A 19,025-nucleotide genomic window follows, 5' to 3' on the forward strand; every position below is an offset into this window, starting at 1 on the left:
TAATTTTCACAAAATTGGAAAAGTGCTCCAGTACATAAACAGTCTAAACGCACTTGGGTAAACATTTGTACCAGAGTGGCACTTAGACTGTGCTTAGTCTGGGTGATTTTTTGAATTTTTAATCCAAAATTACAAAAAAATTTTTTTGAAAAAAAAATTCGAAACAAAAATTTTTTTTTTCCAAAATCAATAATTTTGTTGAAACATGTAGAAAGTGCTTTGAATCATTTAAATCGGACGCTTAGTTCTCTCAAAAACTGCCATTTTTTTAACATTTAGCTCTGTATCTCCGAAACCGCTGGGCCTACCTTTGCCAAAAACTAATCAGCACATCTCCCTATCAATAGGAATTAAATGTTTTTTAAACCATTCAAATCGGTTGATCCGTTCTCTCAAAAACTCGCTTTCTATTTTTTGCACTCTTTGCTCCATATCTCCGTAACGGCTGGACCTGCCTTTGTCAAAAACTAATCAGCACATCTCCTTATCAATAGGAATCGAATGTTTTTTAAACCATTCAAATCGGTTGATCCGTGCGCCCGAAAACGCGGACGAAAAAAAGCGGACATACAAAACACACACACACACACACACACACACATCCATTTTTTCTGAGGTATGCCAAAATGTTCAGAAACCTTCAAAACGTCGAGAAATGTAAAAATTTTTGATTTCGATTTTTGGACGATTACTATAACTTACCCTACGGGAAGTTAAAAACTTGAAGTCGAAAGACCAAGAAACTTGGATTGGATTATACCATGATTTTTATAGAAAGTGTATAAAACTTCCAGTTTGATTGTATTGACAAGATTTAGACAAACTAATGGGGTTTATTGTTTTTATAATACCTCATTGTATATATAATAGCATTCAAACTTCACATCCTTATACACTTAAAGTATTAATATGATTTTGATTCTCTAGAAATTGTTTAGAATATACCGTACTTAGCAAAACAGCGTTTGCCGGGTCAGCTAGTATAATATATAAATCGATTTTAACAGGTGGGATCCATTTTATGTACATTCATTTCACATGGAAAATATTACTAATATCATTTCTTACAAAATCATCAGTCCACACAAATGCCATTATATCATTAAAATAAAACATACGACATATGACATTATCAGAAAGTATATCGGAAGAGTCCGCGATTGTCGTCGGCAATGTTCGCTCAGACATGTGACGTCACAATCTTCTTCTATGTTTGAGCACTTGTTTTGCGCTCGACTAGCAGTCCATGTATTTATAAGGTCTATGGTATCAGTTAATTAAAAGTCATTGGTAATCAAAATCGCGAACGAGACCACTTTCCATAATTAACAGATTTTGCATAAAATAGTATTCAGAGTTAGAAATCAGCAGATTTGCCAATAATATAATTGAAACAGCGCCGCATGCGATATGTTAATTAACTAATTAACAAGACACAGGATTGACTGACTGATTGATTGATCAGTATTTACTAGTGATGATGATGATGAGATTGAAATTTGCTGCAGGGGTGTAATGAAAATATTTGTTCGGTCTAGATAGAAGATCTTTTTATAAAACACGTACGAGGCTTAGTCATAGACCTTATACTACATGGACTGCTAGTCGAGCGTAAAATAAGTGCTCAAGCATCGAAGGGACTGTGTGACGTCGCATGCCTGAGCGAACGTTGCCGACGACAATCGCGGACTCTCCCGATTGATTAAATTTCATATGACGTATGTTTTATTTTAATGATATAATGGTATTTGTGATGGTGGATAAGTCTGTAAGAAATGTTATTAATTTTATTATTAATGTACATAAAATCGAATCCACCTGTTAAAATTGGTTTATATATTATAAGGCCTATGTTAGTCGTCATATAGTCTGGTCAATTTACGCATTCAAGGTTACAATAATTCATAATAGCCTGTAACTTGGTAAAATTGTTTAAAATACATTTATAAAAGAAGTCTCAATAGTCCTCATCGTTGCGGTGAGAGCTAAAAAATTGACAAGGTCAGAAGTCAAAAAAATGATCATTTTGCGATTTTTAGCAAAATGGTAAGTTTTATCGCAAAATCACCTGAAACAAAATTGTAGAGCATAAAATTATCTACAAAAAATGTATCAATACTTTTTTTCCTCAGAGCCATCGTTTTAAAGATATATCACTTTGAAAAGTACGGTTCTTCTTGTTAGAAAAAATGCATGTGTGTGTTTGTATGTATGTGTGGATACAATCTTGTATCGTTGATTTTGGGAGAACGGCTCAACCGATTTGAGTAATTCAAATTACATTCGATTTGTATTGATGGGGAGACGTGCTGGTTAGGTTTTGTAAAAGGCAGGTCTTGACGTTTCGGAGGTACGGAGCAAAAAGTGGGGAACATAGTACATAGTACATAGCTAATAACATAGAATTCAGTTTTTGAGAGAACGGAGCATCCGATTTGAATGATTCAAATTACATTTGACTTGTATTGACGTAATGAAAAATTGGTTACATTTTTTGAAAGGCAGGTTTAGCTGTTTTGGAGATGCAAAAAAAATTCCTTAATAAAAATTATTCATGTTTATGTGTATGCATGTGCGGATACAATCTTCCATCGTTGATTTCTTGAGCACCGCTCAACCGATTTGAAGGATTCAAAAATCATTCGATATTTATTGATAAGGAGAGTTGATGATTAGTGTTTGGTGAAGACAGGTCCAGTCGTTTCGGAGATACGGAGCAAAAAGTGCTGGAAAATGGCAATGCAGTTTTTGAGAAAACGGTGCGTCCGATTTGAACGATTTAAAATACATTTGACTTATAATTATTGGTAGACAGGTAGTTAGATAGATAAAATAGAAATCAACTTATTAATAATTAAATCGATTAATTACGAAAGTTTATGCAAGTTATTGCTTTAATGCAAAATTGTCTTCAAGAGACAAATATCTTATCTTATCTTAATTATAGGCTTTGTATTAAATTTTGTAAGAAACAATAATAAATTTTATGGATCATTCATTTCAATATTTTCGAAATTTATAATTTCATGGAATTATTTCGTTATCCTTATCTTTTTGTGGAACTTCCGTTTCCGTTTTTGTTAAAGATTAATTAAATTGTGTTATATATTATATACATACTATTAAATGATTTGAAATTTAATGATTAACAATTAAAATTTTAGTGCAACATTATTAACACTTGCTTCAAATTTTATTTTATTTTCAAATTAATTAATGGGTCATTGCAAGATTGGCAAAATATTATAGGCCTATAAGAAGTGTTTTTGTATAAAAATTATTATATTTTCTCAAGTATTTAGACTTTAGCCACTTTGTAAAAGTGGACGCCTCTGCACTGCCAAATTTGTTAATGTACGGAATCATGATTCATAATCACGTTTTGTTTATAAGGAGACATCTTGGATTTGTTTTAATTATAATTTATCAATAATTTATAACGTTATTAGTAACATATTGATATTATGAAAACTATCAAAATTTTGAAAAAAAAAATAGATTAAAATTAGATAAAAATTATATTGACTTTTCAAAAATGATAAAATTCTATGAAAAAAATTGTCTTGATTGTGGCAATTTTGTTTTTTTATTTTTGAGGAATTTTTATTTCTATAAATCCTTGTAGCTTACACTTGCATTTCCCGGATCCCAATTTTGCGAAGCTTGATACCAAGCAGTATGATATCACACTTTTAAAAATTAATTTTTTTTTATTCATCTGCAATTCCTGTAAATTTTTGTAGGCCAAACACAACTAGAGTTTATTTAATTTTTACTAATAAATTCACGAATTTGCCAGTGTGAAAGTATTTTGCAAGAATCTCAAGATCTACTTTCCCACAGAATTGAATAAAAAAGCAACAATGTTACATAATTAAACATTAGATCATGATTGAATCATTCTAGATTACGACATTTGTAAAAAAAAATTGAAATAGGACAAAAACTTGGCATAGAAATGAGAAAAAAATTGCATACAAGAATTAATATTTTTTTAAAAATAGCCACATGATATTTTTTTAATTATTACTTGTATGATATTTAATTTTAGTGTAAATTTTCAAACTTAAAGTGAATCTTATTTATTGTTCAAGTGTTCTCTGAATTATTTGCATTTTTAAACACTAAAGATTTTGTCAGACTGGTGTTCGAAACGTATGCGAATCTTTTTAATTTTTGGACCTGGATGTAATGAAAACTGTTAACTAATAGGTTGAATTCTAATTTTTTAAATCAATCTTATATATTTGCACATAATTTTTTAAAATAATAATTTCATTATTTTTGGCTTTTTTTACAAATATCATATTTTTCAACCACAAGTAAAGCAAAGATGAAAACCACAGGTTAATGTCTTTGCTTAAATCGGTCCTTGTAGGAATAGATCATAGAAGCGTACATATTTGTAATATTATATATATATATATATATATATATATAAATATATATATGTATATATATATAACAAATTTATGTATGTATTTATTTATAATATATTCTTGTTTTCGTTTCAGACAAAATGGACACGTAGGTGCTAAAAGCAAGGTGTGTTTAGAAGATAATTATTTATTAATTCAGTAAGTTTAAATTAAATTAAATATGTACACACACACACACATATATATATATATATATATATATATATATATATATATATATATAATTCAATTTATTAATGGGGTTTATATTATCGTAAAATTCAGTCAAAATATTATATTTACATTTGAAACCGTTCGGAAACGAATATATTTCCCATGAGTCACCACACATTTTGTGAATGTATGTAATATATATATATATATATATATATATATATATATATATATATATACATACTATGTATATATGTATATGTATATATATAAACTTGGAAAAGATTATCTTGCAGTTCTCAGAATGTGTCGTTTGCCATTTTAATGATTCATAATTATTCATTATCGATATAACAATATTCAGTTACATTTTGAATATTGGAACATCTTATATATATATATATATATATATATATATATATATATATATATATATATATATATATGAAGTACAATGTTTGTCCTGAATAGACTCCTAAACTACTGAACCGATTTTGTTTTTTTTTGGCTCATCTTGTGCTCATATATCCAACTTAGGTTATAGGTAATATTAAAAATCTCAATTCTTCAAAATATTTAAATCATAAATAATTTTAAAAAAAATTGACTAAAATAAAACACTTCAGTGATCTACTTCATACAGAACACATGTAGAATTATACATATTGACAGAGTCTAGTGTAATGCGGCTAAAACATGTTTTTTTCAAAAAATTATTCTAAAATCCATACGTTTCGGCTACAATCCCAGCCTTCATTTAGAAGATCTGAAATTTAAAAACGTAAATAAGAAAAAGGAATTATTTCAATGTCGAACGTCTTACAAATCTGGTTCATTAAATTAACTGTTCGAATTGTAACTTGATTTATGTCGGAGAATCTAGCCAAAATTTAATAAATCCACTTACTTTAAGTATGCTTATAGAACACTTTAATAAATTAAAACATATTATAGACTATTTTATATATTTTATTCAAAAAAATATTCTAAAATCCATACGTTTCGCTTATAGTCCTAACCTTCAATTAGTGAAACTGAAATTAAATTTAAAAACTTAAATAAGAAATAGGAATTATTTCAATATCGAACCTCTTACAAATCTGGTTCATTAAATTAACTGTTCGAATTGTAACTTGATTTATGTTGGTGATTCTAGCCAAAAATTACAAAAAACTAGAACATATCAAACTAAAATATATTGTAGACTATTTTCTAATATTTTACTAGGGGTTACTTAGTTACGTAATTGCTATATTAATTGTATTTTAAAAAACGAAAATATATCAAATTTGCTAGAAGATTGAACGTAGCAAATTAATAACATGTTTTTAGAAAATATTATTTTTATTCGGATTTTTGTTCGGAGCTCAACACAAATTTATATTAAATTCATATATACATTTGGGCAAAATTTACGCAAATTTGAAATTTGCAAATAAATGTTCCCTATTTTCTATCATTTGGGGTGAATTGAATTGAATTGATTTTGTGAAATTTTTGGGAAAAATTTAGGAATGTTTGGAACAATTTCATAAATTGTATCTATTTCTTTAAATTTTTGGGGAAAATTTAGGCGAATTTGAGAAAAATGTGTAAATTTGACATATTTTCTATCATTTGGAGTAAATTTTGAAAAAATCGAAAATTTTGTAAATATTTATATATTTTGTCTATATTTTATCATTTTTGGAAAAAAATATGAAAACTTGGGAAAATTTTGTAGATTTTGCTTATTATTATGTATTATATTATTATTATGTATTATCTTTGGACAAAATTTGCGCAAATTTGGGAAAAATGTATAAATTTTGCCTATTTTCTATCAATTTTGGGGTTAATTTATGGATAGTTGGTGGCATCTTATAGATTTTGCTGATCTTACATTTTTGCAAAAAATCGAAGAATTGTTTGAACGATTTTATAAATTGTATCTATTTCTTATAATTTTTGAGGAAAATTTGGGTTAAATGCATAAATTTTACCTATTTTCTATCATTTTTGGAATAAATTTATGAAAATTCTGTGGAATTTCATAGGTTTTGCTTATATTCTACAATTTTTGAGATATTTAAATATATTTCATAGATTTTGCCTATATTCTATTATTTTTGAAAGAAAATAGGGACATTTGCAAATTTTATTATAGATTTTGGGAGATTTATTGCTCATTTCCTTAAATTTAGGGAGATTTGGGGAAATTTTATAGATTTTCTTTATTTTCTATCATTTAGAGAAATTGTATTGATTTTGCCTTCTTTTTATCATTTTTGTGAATTTTTTGTAAAATTTGTCAATTTTCTATCATTTGGGTAAAATTTAGAAAAATTGCAGTTCAATTTTTGAAAATTTCATAATTTTTGTCTATTCTCTATAATTCTTAAGGAAAAAACCTAATGACCTGTGAAAAATTTATGAATTTTGAATTTTATTAATTTTAGAGAAATATTAAAAGTGTGTGTGTGTCTTATTATAAATAGTGACTAATTTAATATTTAAATCTTCAAATAACATCAAACGAATGCGAATGCGAATGACACAGATTGTTTAAATATTTATTAATCTATCCATATATAAAAGTTGTCAAGAATTTTGTTACTGAATATTTTATTCGATACGTGTTCTCGATTTGGATAATTTAAATAATAAAATAGAATAATCATTTATAAATATATACATGGACATTTATACATACATCTAGTGATGTGCCGACTCGAAAAATTCCTGATTCGAATGATTCGAATCAGAAAAAAACCTGATTCGAATCATGATTCGAATCAACTCGAATCAAGTATATATATGGACAAAAAAAATCATGGATGTATTAATTTAGTAAAAGTGATCCAAATTTATAATCAAAATTGTCAGTTTAACCAATATAACCGACAAAGTAGAAATTGTAATCATAAATTACTATCAAAAAGTATATTTTGAAAATGATTAAAAATGATATAATTTTGAAGACGGCTGAAACATATCTTCAAATTAATTTACCATAATAGATTACCAAACAATTGTGCATCACTAAAGTATATAAAATAATATTTGGAATAATGGGTCGATTATTTATTTTACTATGTAATCAGTAAAGGATCGCATCTAAACTGAGAGCTGAACGTTAATTTAATTAATGTGAATTTGCCATTACTTACATAATTAGAAGTTAACATATTATTTACTGACTTTCTGGTGTTTAGTAATTGTTTCAAAAGAGAATTATATTGAAAGATTCCCGAAACTCGTTTCATAATTTCGAGTGGTTTATTCTGATAACATTTAAGATCTAAAACACTTAATTATTATCAAAATTGGGTATTGATATTTCACGAATAAAATCGCTCTCAGCGCTCCGTAAAATAAATAAACACGCAAGAACGACGACGCATTGTATCGCCCATACGGTTAACTCATATCGCTTGAACTCATATCGCTCGAACGGCTTGAAGTCGGGATGATTCGAATCAGAATTGAAGTCGGAATAACTCGTAACGCCGCTTGATTCGGTTTGGCTCATGAAGTCGGAACAACTCATAACGCCGCTTGATTCGAGTTGGCTCATATGAAGTCGGAACAACTCATATCGCCGCTTGATTCGAGTTGGCTCATATGAAGTCGGAACAACTCATATCGCCGCTTGATTCGAGTTGGCTCATATGAAGTCGGAACAACTCATATCGCCGCTTGATTCGAGTTGGCTCATATGAAGTCGGAACAACTCATATCGCCGCTTGATTCGGTTTGAGTCATGAAGTCGGAACAACTCATATCGTCGCTTGATTCGGTTTGAGCCGTATGAAGTCGAATGATATAGTTAGTCGATGAATGCGGTTAAAGCATATAAAGACGATAGGAGTCGGCCGATACATTTAAGCATATTAAAGTCGGGTGGCTCGCATGATTTAATTCATTATTTATTTTTTATATTTATGATATTTATTTTTCATATTATTATAATATTGAATTAAATTAAAACATTTTTTTTATATTTATATTTACGAAAAATTTTATATTTATGAAAAATTTGTGTTAATACATATTTTATCACAGTAAATATTTCGCGGCTTGATACGAGTTGATTCGAATCAAGTAAAATCTGATTCGAATCAAGTCGTTAAAGGCTTGATTCGAATGATTCGATTCACTTGATTCGACTTGGCACATCACTATACATACATACATATATACATACATATATATATATATATATATATATATATATATATATATATATATATGTTATATATATATAATCTTATATATAAAATTACTTCTACTATTTATTTATTTATTTATTATTTATTTATTAATTTTACAAGCCGTCGATATAATTTTTAATATTATAATAAGGCTTAAGTCAATATTTCAACGGCTATTCGGATTTTGATAATTCTTCTTGGAGTTTGTCAAAGGAAATTTTTAAGATTTAATGAACGATAAAACTAAAGTAATATTGTAGACATGAATAGCAAAAATTACAAAAAAAACACTTATCATTGTTTAATTTTGAAAACATTTGAGTACTATTAAACATTTGAATAGGATATTAAAAAGCATAGGATAGGATATTAAAAAATTTGGAACTTTTGAATTGTAGACGTGGGTACAGGACAACGTCTGTCGGGTTATCTAGTATATATATATATATATATATATATATATATATATATATACAATCAATAGTAAAAGTATCCATTTGAATATTACAATAATAGGCGCGGCTAAAAAAATCAACAAACATTATCGAGGTCGGATAATGAACCTCATCAATACACATCGATATGCATATTTACACACACACACACACACATACACACACACTTTATTTAGTCAATTTTGAAGTCAAACGATTCAGAATTACTTAACTAAAACTATAAAATTATTGAGGAAAAAGGATTTTCTGAACACTTCATCAACGCATTTGTAATTTGATTATTTTTTAATAATGAGAATATTTTAATTATTATTATTATAATTATATAATTATTATTATAATTATATTAAACAGGACAGTGTTTGTCAAGGCGACATAAAATAGGACATATAAATTATTTATTTATGTAAATAATTTTAACCTGCCGACATTTCAACCTGACTTGAAAAATAGTCGAATAATAAATAATACATAAGCTTTGAGTATATAATTATAATTTATATATTTATATATATATATATATATATATATATATGTGTATATTTATATGTGTATATATATAACTATTATTATTATTATTATTATAAACTGCGTCTGTTCTCATGATTGCCAATTGTAAATATTCCTCAATGTTATTTATTTACCATTAATATTGTTATTGTAAATATTGAATGGAATCAATATATGGAGGAGGAAAACCATTGTGACGTCTTTATGTTATTTTATACGATGTTTAAAATAAATTTACACTAGTAATTCGCACACCTTTGCGAATTGTTTAAATTATAATAGATAAATAAGAATTTGTTATAACATTGCATTGTTTGAAATTGTTTTTTATAATGCGCCTGGATTTGTTTCTAGAGTTTCGTTGTGGAAATTGTGGCAAGGTATTCAGGCGTATTTTTTTTAAGAAAGTTTCATACAAACACACAGTTGGTACATAAATGAACTATAGTTTCTTAAAATGGTCTATAGTTATCCAAAATTTATTATTTTTAACTACAAAAGATTATAATTACCGTGGATGATAATTAAATTATTGTTTCCAAAACCCAACTAAATTTGTCTATAATTTTCAAAGATGAACTATAGTTGTCGAAAGTAAACTCTAGTATTTTGACTATAATTAACAAAAATGAGCCATATTTGCCAGAAGTGAACTAATAATTCTTAAAATGATTTTTTTATAAAATAGACTTTAGTTATAAAAATAATGAACTATGGTTAATAAAAATGTACTGAGGTTGTAGTTGCCACAAATGAACTTTAGTTGCTCAAAATGCACTCTAGTTACATAAGAATATTTTTAGTTGCCAGAGATTATTTATCTTTGTTAAAAATAACGGGCTATACATTTTTGAGAAGAATTATATTTAATTGTAAGAGCTTGCAGATTTTAAAAATGAACTCTAGTTGTCAAAATATAAGTTATTTTTACTAAAAATGAACTATAGTTACCACAAATGCCTAAAATAATAATTTTAGTTATATAAAACAGAAATCAACAGTATGAGATTTTTCTAAATGAACTATAGTTGCCAAAACATTAACTCTAGTGGCCGGAAATGCACTATGTTTGCCAAAAATTAAGTACAGATGTCTATAATAAAATATACATTCCCGAAGGGGACTATATTCAACAATAAAAGCCTGCAATTTTTAAAAATGTACTCTAGTTATCACAAATTTTAATTATAGTTACCAAAAATGAACTCTAGTTGCCAAAAAAAATATATTTGCACATAACAGAGTATAAATTGCTAAAAAGAACTATAATTAACTATTAAAAAACTCTTCAAATGCAAATGAACTCTAGTTGTCACAAAATAAGTTATAGTTACAACTATAATTGCCAAAATTTTCAACTATAGTTGCATATAACAGGGTAAAGATTACTATAAAAGTCCACAAATTTAAAAATAAACTGTAGTTGTAAAAGAAAATGAACTCTAGTTGTCACAAACTAAAATAAAGTTATCAGAAATAAACTCTAGTTGCCAAAGTTTTTAACTATAATTACTAATAACAGGAGATACATTGCTAAAAGAACTATATTTAACTTTACAAGTATGCAATTATTAAGAATATCATATAGTTGCCAAAAAATGAACTCTAGTCGTTTCAAAATAAATTATAGTTACTAAAAATAAATTGTAGCTAAAATTTTTGCCAAAGTTTTCAACTATAGTTGCTTATAACAGATTTTATTCTTATTTTAATACTCTACAAGTTTGCAATTATTAGGAACATCATTTAGTTGCCAAAAAATAAACTCTAGTTGCCAGAAAATAAAATGTAGTGCTCGGAATTGAGCCATATTCATCATAAATGAAATATAGTTGCTTATAATAGATCAAGTCTAAAAATAAAAACTATATTTACCTCTAAAAGTCTACAACTATGGAAATTATCAGACAGAAGTCAAAGAAATTCCAGAAGTCAGGAATGAACTCTAGTTGGCAAAAAATGCACTATAGTTGCTGGAAATAAACTATATTCATCATAAATGAAATATAGTTATAGTAAGTCTAAAAATAAAAGCTATATTTAAATCTAAAAGTCAGCAATTATTAAAAAATATCAGATAGATGTCAAAAAATGATCTTTAATTTTCAACTATAGTTGCCGGAAATGAACTACATTTGCCAAAAATTTCAGTTGCCTATAACAGACTATACAATTTCGAAAGGGACTATATTTATCTATAAAAGCCTGCAATTTTTAAAAATAAACTTTAAGTTGCCAAAATGTAAACTCTAGTTGACAAAATTATTATCCATAGTTGCCGAAAAGGATCTATATTTTTCAAAAACAACATATAGTTGCCTATAACAAACTATACATTTTCAAAGGGGACTATATTTACCTATAAAAGCCTGTAATATTTAAAAATGAACTTTAGTTGCCAAAATATGAACTCTAGTTGACAAAACTATTATCCATAGTTGCCGGAAATGAACTATAATCGTTAAAAATTAACTAAAATTGCCAGAAGATAACAATAATTGACAAAAACGGAAATATATGTTTGCTAACAATAGCAAAAATTAACTTTTATTAGAAAAAATATCTGAAATTGACAAAAATTAACTAAAGTTATCAAAAGTGTTTTGATTAACTAAAGTTACAATTGCCAAAATAATATGTAACTAGTGGGGTGGGTGGCATCGTGCCTTAAGGCAAATTGCTGGAACTTCCCGTACCGTAAATGTTCGAGGAATATTGAATGTTTTCTAATAGATTATTATAAATATTGTAACATTGTCTAATATTTATAAGAATTATATCAACTGAATTGCAGAGTTGAAATTATTTGTTTAAAGTATATTAAAACTATAGTCAAAATTAAAAATAAAATCTGAATTATTTTCGATATACAAAAAATTAAAAATTAAAAAAAAAAAAAAAATGGAACAAAATTTTTTTTTCCAAAATCAATTATTTTGTTAAGACAAGCAGAAAGTTCTTTGAATCAATTGAATCGGACGCTTAGTTCTCTCAAAAACTGCCATTTTTTGTACATTTAGCTCTGTATCTCCGAAATGGCTGGGCCTGCCTTTGCGAAAAACTAATAACCCCTTCTCCCAATCATTACTAATTGAATGTTTTTTAGATCATTCAAATCGGATGCTCCGTTCACTCAAAAACTCGATTTCTATTTTCTGCACTCTTTGCTCCGTATCTCCGAAACGGCTGGACCTGCCTTCGCCAAAAACTAATCAGCTCTTTTCCCTGTCAATAGGAATCGAATGCTTTTTGAATCATTTAAATCGGTTGATCCGTACGCCCGAAAACGTGGGCGAAAATTTGTATCCATACATACATACACACACACACACACACACACATCAATTTTTTCAAACTATGCCAAAACGTTCAGAAACCTTCAAAACGTCGAGAAATGTAAAAATTTTCAATTCCGATTTTTGGTCCATTACAATAACTTACCCTACGGGAAGTTAATTAATAACAAGTTACTATAATTAGCAAAGATTAACTATAATTTTTACAATTGACAGAAATGAACTATGATTAGTAACAGTTATGTATAATCGACTAAAGTTCCCAAAAAGAAATACAAATGCCAAACTAAAATATAATTAGCAAGAAGTAACTATAGTTATGAAAATATAACTATGATTAGTAAATATTATGTTTATTTGAAAAAATGAACAATTAATGTCATATAAATTAGCTATGATTTCCCAAAAATTTAATAATTATAGTTATTTAGCTAAAAATGAAGCGTACTTGCTAAAAATTATAGTACAGCGTTTTACAAAAATTGACCATAATTTTGAACTAAAATTTAAAATAATTATTGTATTCACCTACAATTACCAAAAAAATTTATTTACCTATTTTTATTTCTAGTTACCATCTTATGCTGCCACTGCGAGCGGCCATGCTGTCTGGTCGCTGCGCCGCGGCCAATGTCAAACAGCACCATCGTCAACGACAAGAACAAGACTATAGTAACGACCACCACCACCAGGGGCGCCACAGTCGCACCATCTCTCATGTCTCCGTCGTCTTCTACAAACACGACGCCTGCGGCTGCGAAGACAGACCAACAGCAAAATCAGCACCAGCAGCAAAGTACAATTGCTGCTGCTGCTGCAGGTGATACACCGGAGCAGAGAATCGCTCGGTATAAGGAGCTGCGCAGGCAGCAGCTCCGGGAGGGAGTGGCTGCAGTACTGGATAGAGAGAAAAATGCTGCTGGGGAACTAAACAGGTGATAATAGATATATATATATATATATATATATATATATATATATACTAGCAAACCCGACGAACTCCGTTTCGCCACCAGATGGTTTCGTGAGAAAGATGAAGAAATTTTTTGTTTGTTTTATATTTGAAAAGGAAAAAATTTGATTTTATTATACAACAGTAATGAATTTATTTCGATTACAAAAATGAAGTGTTTTTTAGTTGAACTTCTCTAAGTAAATGAAAGTGAATCCGCAAATTATCCGTTTCATTGAAGTGCTCTTTGGTAAACCACATTTTTTGTTTTTTGGTCTGACGTTAACACAAACAAAGCGTATGGTTTTCCAACTCGTGAACAGGCAACGTACAACTGCCCATGTGAAAAACAATGATTTTCTAAATAATCTATTTGAAATTTATCCCGCAAACACCAAGCGATTGGCCTTGCGACTTGTTATTACAAACGCAAGGCGAACTGGAAATTGCAATCGTTTGAAGTCAAACGGAAGACCAGTCGGAATCGTTGGTATGTCACCAAATCGCCAGCAATTTTTGATTGAATGGTGAAATTCAGTGCGTGTACATCATTATTCTTGGCGGCAAGAATTGCTAGTTGACTTAACCAAGCATAATTCTGATAATTCTCACTAATGTCATTACTCGAATTTTTAATTACGGCGCGTGAAGTTCCAGCAATTTGCATTAGGGCACGATGCCATGCACCACTAATTTTCTTAGCTATAAACCTTGCGGAGCCCTTTCCAACGAATGCAAAATTGTCGAAATCGGTTCGTGCGTTCTGTCTGAGTTATTTCGTCAGGAAGAAAAACCCGACTTATTTTTATATTAGGTTGTCAAATATCTCCCTTCCGCTTTTTTGCTCTTGGTTTATAATACAAAAAGGCGGATGGGAGATATTTGACAACCTTATATATATAGAAGATGGCGTGTTTAATTTGTTTAGTATATCATAGATGGCGCCACCGACCGTAGCACGTAAATTTACCCTTAAGTTTAATTCTTGGATAAGATTTATATAAATACTAGATGATCCGACAGATGTTGTCCTATACACATGTCTATAATTCAAAAGTTCCAATTGTTTTTAATAACCTACACTAATATTTATCATTAATGTTTTTTACACTGCAGTTTATACCGAAATGTATATAGATCCATATGAGTGATCTTAAATGTACAACTGCTTTAAATAAAATGTCGAGTCTCTGGAACCCACACTTAACTCTTTAATTATACTGTGAAATTCAAATCAGCCACGTGAAACCATCAAACATCTTAAAAAATTCCTTTAACAAATTTCAGAAAGATATATCAAAATTCGAATAATCGTTTAGGAGGAGTATCTCTGGCGTTTTTTGCATTTTTTCCATTTATTTCTACAATATTACTATATTTTTATAATCATATACATACTAAAAAAATTCTTTAACAAACTTCAGAAAAATTTATCAATAATTGAATAATCCTTTAGAAGTATCTCTGACATTTTTGCAGTTTTTCCATTTATTTCTACAATATTACTATACTTTTATAATCATTTACATCCTAAAAATTCTCTTAACAAACTTCAGAAGGATTTATCACAATTCGAATAATCGTTTAAGAAGAGTATCTCGACATACACCCGTACAGAAGAATTGAAGATGACAGTCTTCATTTATTTGCAATGCCAAACAACGCCTCAAATATTTCCAATGTCAAACAAAGCGCCATCTGTGATATGCTGAAAACACTCATACATAGTAAAGCGCATTTATTGTATTGCGCTGTTTTTTGTATTTTTTTGCATTTATTTCTACAATCTAACTATATTTCTATAAATCAAAAAATTCTAAAAAATCCCTTAACAAACTGCAGAAAGATTTATCAAAATCCGAATAATCATTCAGGAAGAGTATCCTTACATACATCATTATAGAAGAATTTTATATATATAAGATAATATAGAAAAGATAAACCTGATTATTTTGACTAAATAAAATGGGAACAAAATATACGCGAAAATAAAAGAAATATGAGAAACTAGTGGTGTATGGCATCGTGCCTTAGGGCAAATTAGTGGAACTTCCCGTACCGTAATGAAATATTCGAGAAATTTTAAACGTTTTCAAATATATTATTACAAATAATGTAACTTTCATTATTTTTGCTATCTTGTTGTATCTGAGCAAATCAAATGTAAATCATAAATCAATTTTTCTCCAGAACATTAACAATCGTCATTTCATTCCGAATTCAATTTCAAAAAAAAAAAATAGTTGCCTAATTTACACAAAATTGAAAAAGTGCTCCCGTATAGTCACAGTCTAAACGCATTTGCAAATAATTCTGTTCGACATTTTCACTTGTACTGCGCTTAGCTTGGCGGCATTTTCACATTTTTCAATAGTTTTTACAAAATTGGAAAACTGCTCCAGTTCATGAACAGTCTAAACGCACTTGGGTAAACATTTGTACCAGAGTGGCGCTTAGACTGTGCTCAGCCTGGGTAATTTTTTTGTATTTTCAAGCCAAAATTCAAATTTCAATCATTCAAAAAAGATATATTTCAACATATAAAATTGGTACTTCAACGTTTAAAGTATGTGTACTATATCTAGAGTTTTAAAACAAATGCTAAAATTGAAGCACACTAGCGCCATCTGTGATATATAAATATAAATATATAAATATATAAATACAACTAAAAATAAAAATAAAAATAAATATAAATAAAAATATAAATATAAATATAAATACAAATATAAATATAAATATAAATATAAATATGAATATAAATTGAAATGGCGGTAAAATATTATCCTTCCTTAGTTTGTTGTTAAGTTTTAGTATATATTTTTCTATAATTTTACTTATAGAATTTAGCAGGCTTATAGGTCTATAATTTGAAGGTCTATCTGCAGGTTTACCATGTTTTAATATAGGCAAAATGTTTGAAATCTTCCATACAGTAGGAAAGTAACCTAAGTCAAGTAAAGCATTAACTAATTTTGTTATGAATATTATACCTTTCCTGGGTAACATTTTTAATATTATATTTTGACTTGAATCCGGACCTGGAGCCTTTCGGTTTTTCAATTTTTTGATGATATTAAGAATGTTTATAGGTTTAGCCTACAAACTTGAATTTTTGAAAGGAGTTTTATTTTTGAAGTAGTTATTTAATGTACTGGTCACTGCCGATTCTAAATGATACTGACCTAATTTATCATTTTGTTTATGAACTTTATAAAATACATTAGCAATTGCTTCCGCTTTATAAATATGAATATGAATATGAATATGAATATAAATATAAATATAAATAAACACTCAGAGTAAATCGTATTTGTTCTATGGTAGTAATATTATATATTTTTTAAAATTTTTTTTTTCAGAATCTCAAGTGCCATATCATCAAAACGTTCACCGCGTCCCAGGAACGATGACCCTGATCAAAGTCCTCGTGTCAGGACAACAAGAGTCTCAAGACTTCGCCAACAGGCAACAGGAGACAAGTCGACATCGACGACATCTTTGGAAAACGAAAGACTTTTCTCAAGTAAACAAGTCGATACATCAGGTCTTCCAAAATCGCCAACGTACGTTGGAAGGTTCACCAAAAACAAAGCTGTAGGTGTATCCAGCAAAGACCTGGATGGTAAAAAATCCACCACCAAAGCACCTCAAGATGATGCCCCATCAAAATCTGGTTACTCTAATCCAAAATCGCCAATCGAGAAACTAGTTAGCAGAACCAAATTGTTCACCAAAGATAAATTCAACTTTGATTTGTCTTCACCCAAAAGCACTGCCTCGGAGTCTTCGGAAAAATCCAGCGAGCGCTTGAACTTGTGCAGCAAATCTAGGCCAAAACAAGGCATGTCTCCCAAACGATTCGGAGACGATGGTAATGTATCGCCCAAACGTTTCGACTACAAATTAACGCCATCCCATAATGAGAATAAGCCAGATTCATTTACTATCACTGCCGGTACTTCAGGGACCAACAATGCTCAAACCAGTGACAAAAACTTTAGCTCAAATTATCAAATTGTAGATAGCAATGTAGTTAAAAGTGACTTAGTGCAAGATGGTGCTTCCAAAACTGCCAATTCATCTGAAGAAAACCTGGTTGGCAGATCCAGACGCCCAGGGGTGAGTGTTTTTATTTATATTTTATTTTTGTTTATATTTTCTTTTATGGAACGGAAATTGTTACGGCAAGGTCAAGTGAGAGTCATTCGCTCTCGATGATATCATTTCTATACGGGTCGATTGTGATTAGTCGTCGTGTATGTGAATAGAGATCTGTCGTTGCATGCGTACCGGCATCAAGGTTGTATGCGTACCGATATCAACAAGGAAATCTGCATAGATAAATAAGCATTTTAAAGTTACATAGTAGTACAAACCTTGATTTAATAAAAAATGCCTGAATCAGAAGAATATTTTACCCTGTTCCTTGGAAATAATATATAAATAAATATAAGTGGTGTATGGCATCGTGCCTCAAGGCAAATTGCTGGAACTCCCCGTACCGTAATGAAATATTCGAGAAATTTTAAACGTTTTCAAATATATTATTACAAATACTGTAACTTTCATTATTTTTGCTATCTTGTTATATTTGACCAAATCAAATGTAAATCATAAATCAATTTATTTTCAGAACATTAACAATCGTCATTTCATTTCGAATTCAATTTCAAAAAAAAATAGTTGTTAAAAAATTTACACAAAATTGAGAAAGTGCTCCCGTATAGTCACAGTCTAAACGCATTCACAAATAATTCCGTGCGACATTTTCTTTTATACTGTGCTTAGCTCGGCTGCATTTTCACATTTTTCACAAAATTGGAAAAGTGCTCCAGTACATAAACATTCTGAACGCACTCGGGTAAACATTTGTACCAGAGTGGCGCTTAGACTGTGCTTAGTCTGGCTAATTTTTTCAATTTTTAATCCAAAGTTACAAAAATATTTTATGGAAAATAGAAAAAGATGTAATAATTTTTTATCCTCAAAAGCAATTGTTTTGTCAATACAAGCAGAAAGCTTTT

At 28.9% G+C, this 19,025-nt stretch overlaps 1 long non-coding RNA gene across 1 annotated transcript in view; it reads left to right on the forward strand.

Moving 5' to 3' along the window:
* Positions 1–13,695, forward strand: part of LOC113381920 — a 29,380-nt gene extending 15,685 nt beyond the window's left edge. Inside the window, exons 2-3 of the long non-coding RNA XR_003367600.1 lie at positions 4,515–4,545; positions 13,618–13,695. This is a non-coding gene — a long non-coding RNA (uncharacterized LOC113381920). The remainder of the gene's footprint in view (positions 1–4,514; positions 4,546–13,617) is intronic.
* The last annotated feature ends 5,330 nt before the right edge of the window (positions 13,696–19,025 follow it).

Source organism: Ctenocephalides felis, unplaced genomic scaffold (assembly GCF_003426905.1).
Source record: "Ctenocephalides felis isolate EL2017-DRISC unplaced genomic scaffold, ASM342690v1 CF-g0.4_SCAFFOLD_03199, whole genome shotgun sequence".
Lineage (NCBI taxonomy): Eukaryota > Metazoa > Arthropoda > Insecta > Siphonaptera > Pulicidae > Ctenocephalides > Ctenocephalides felis.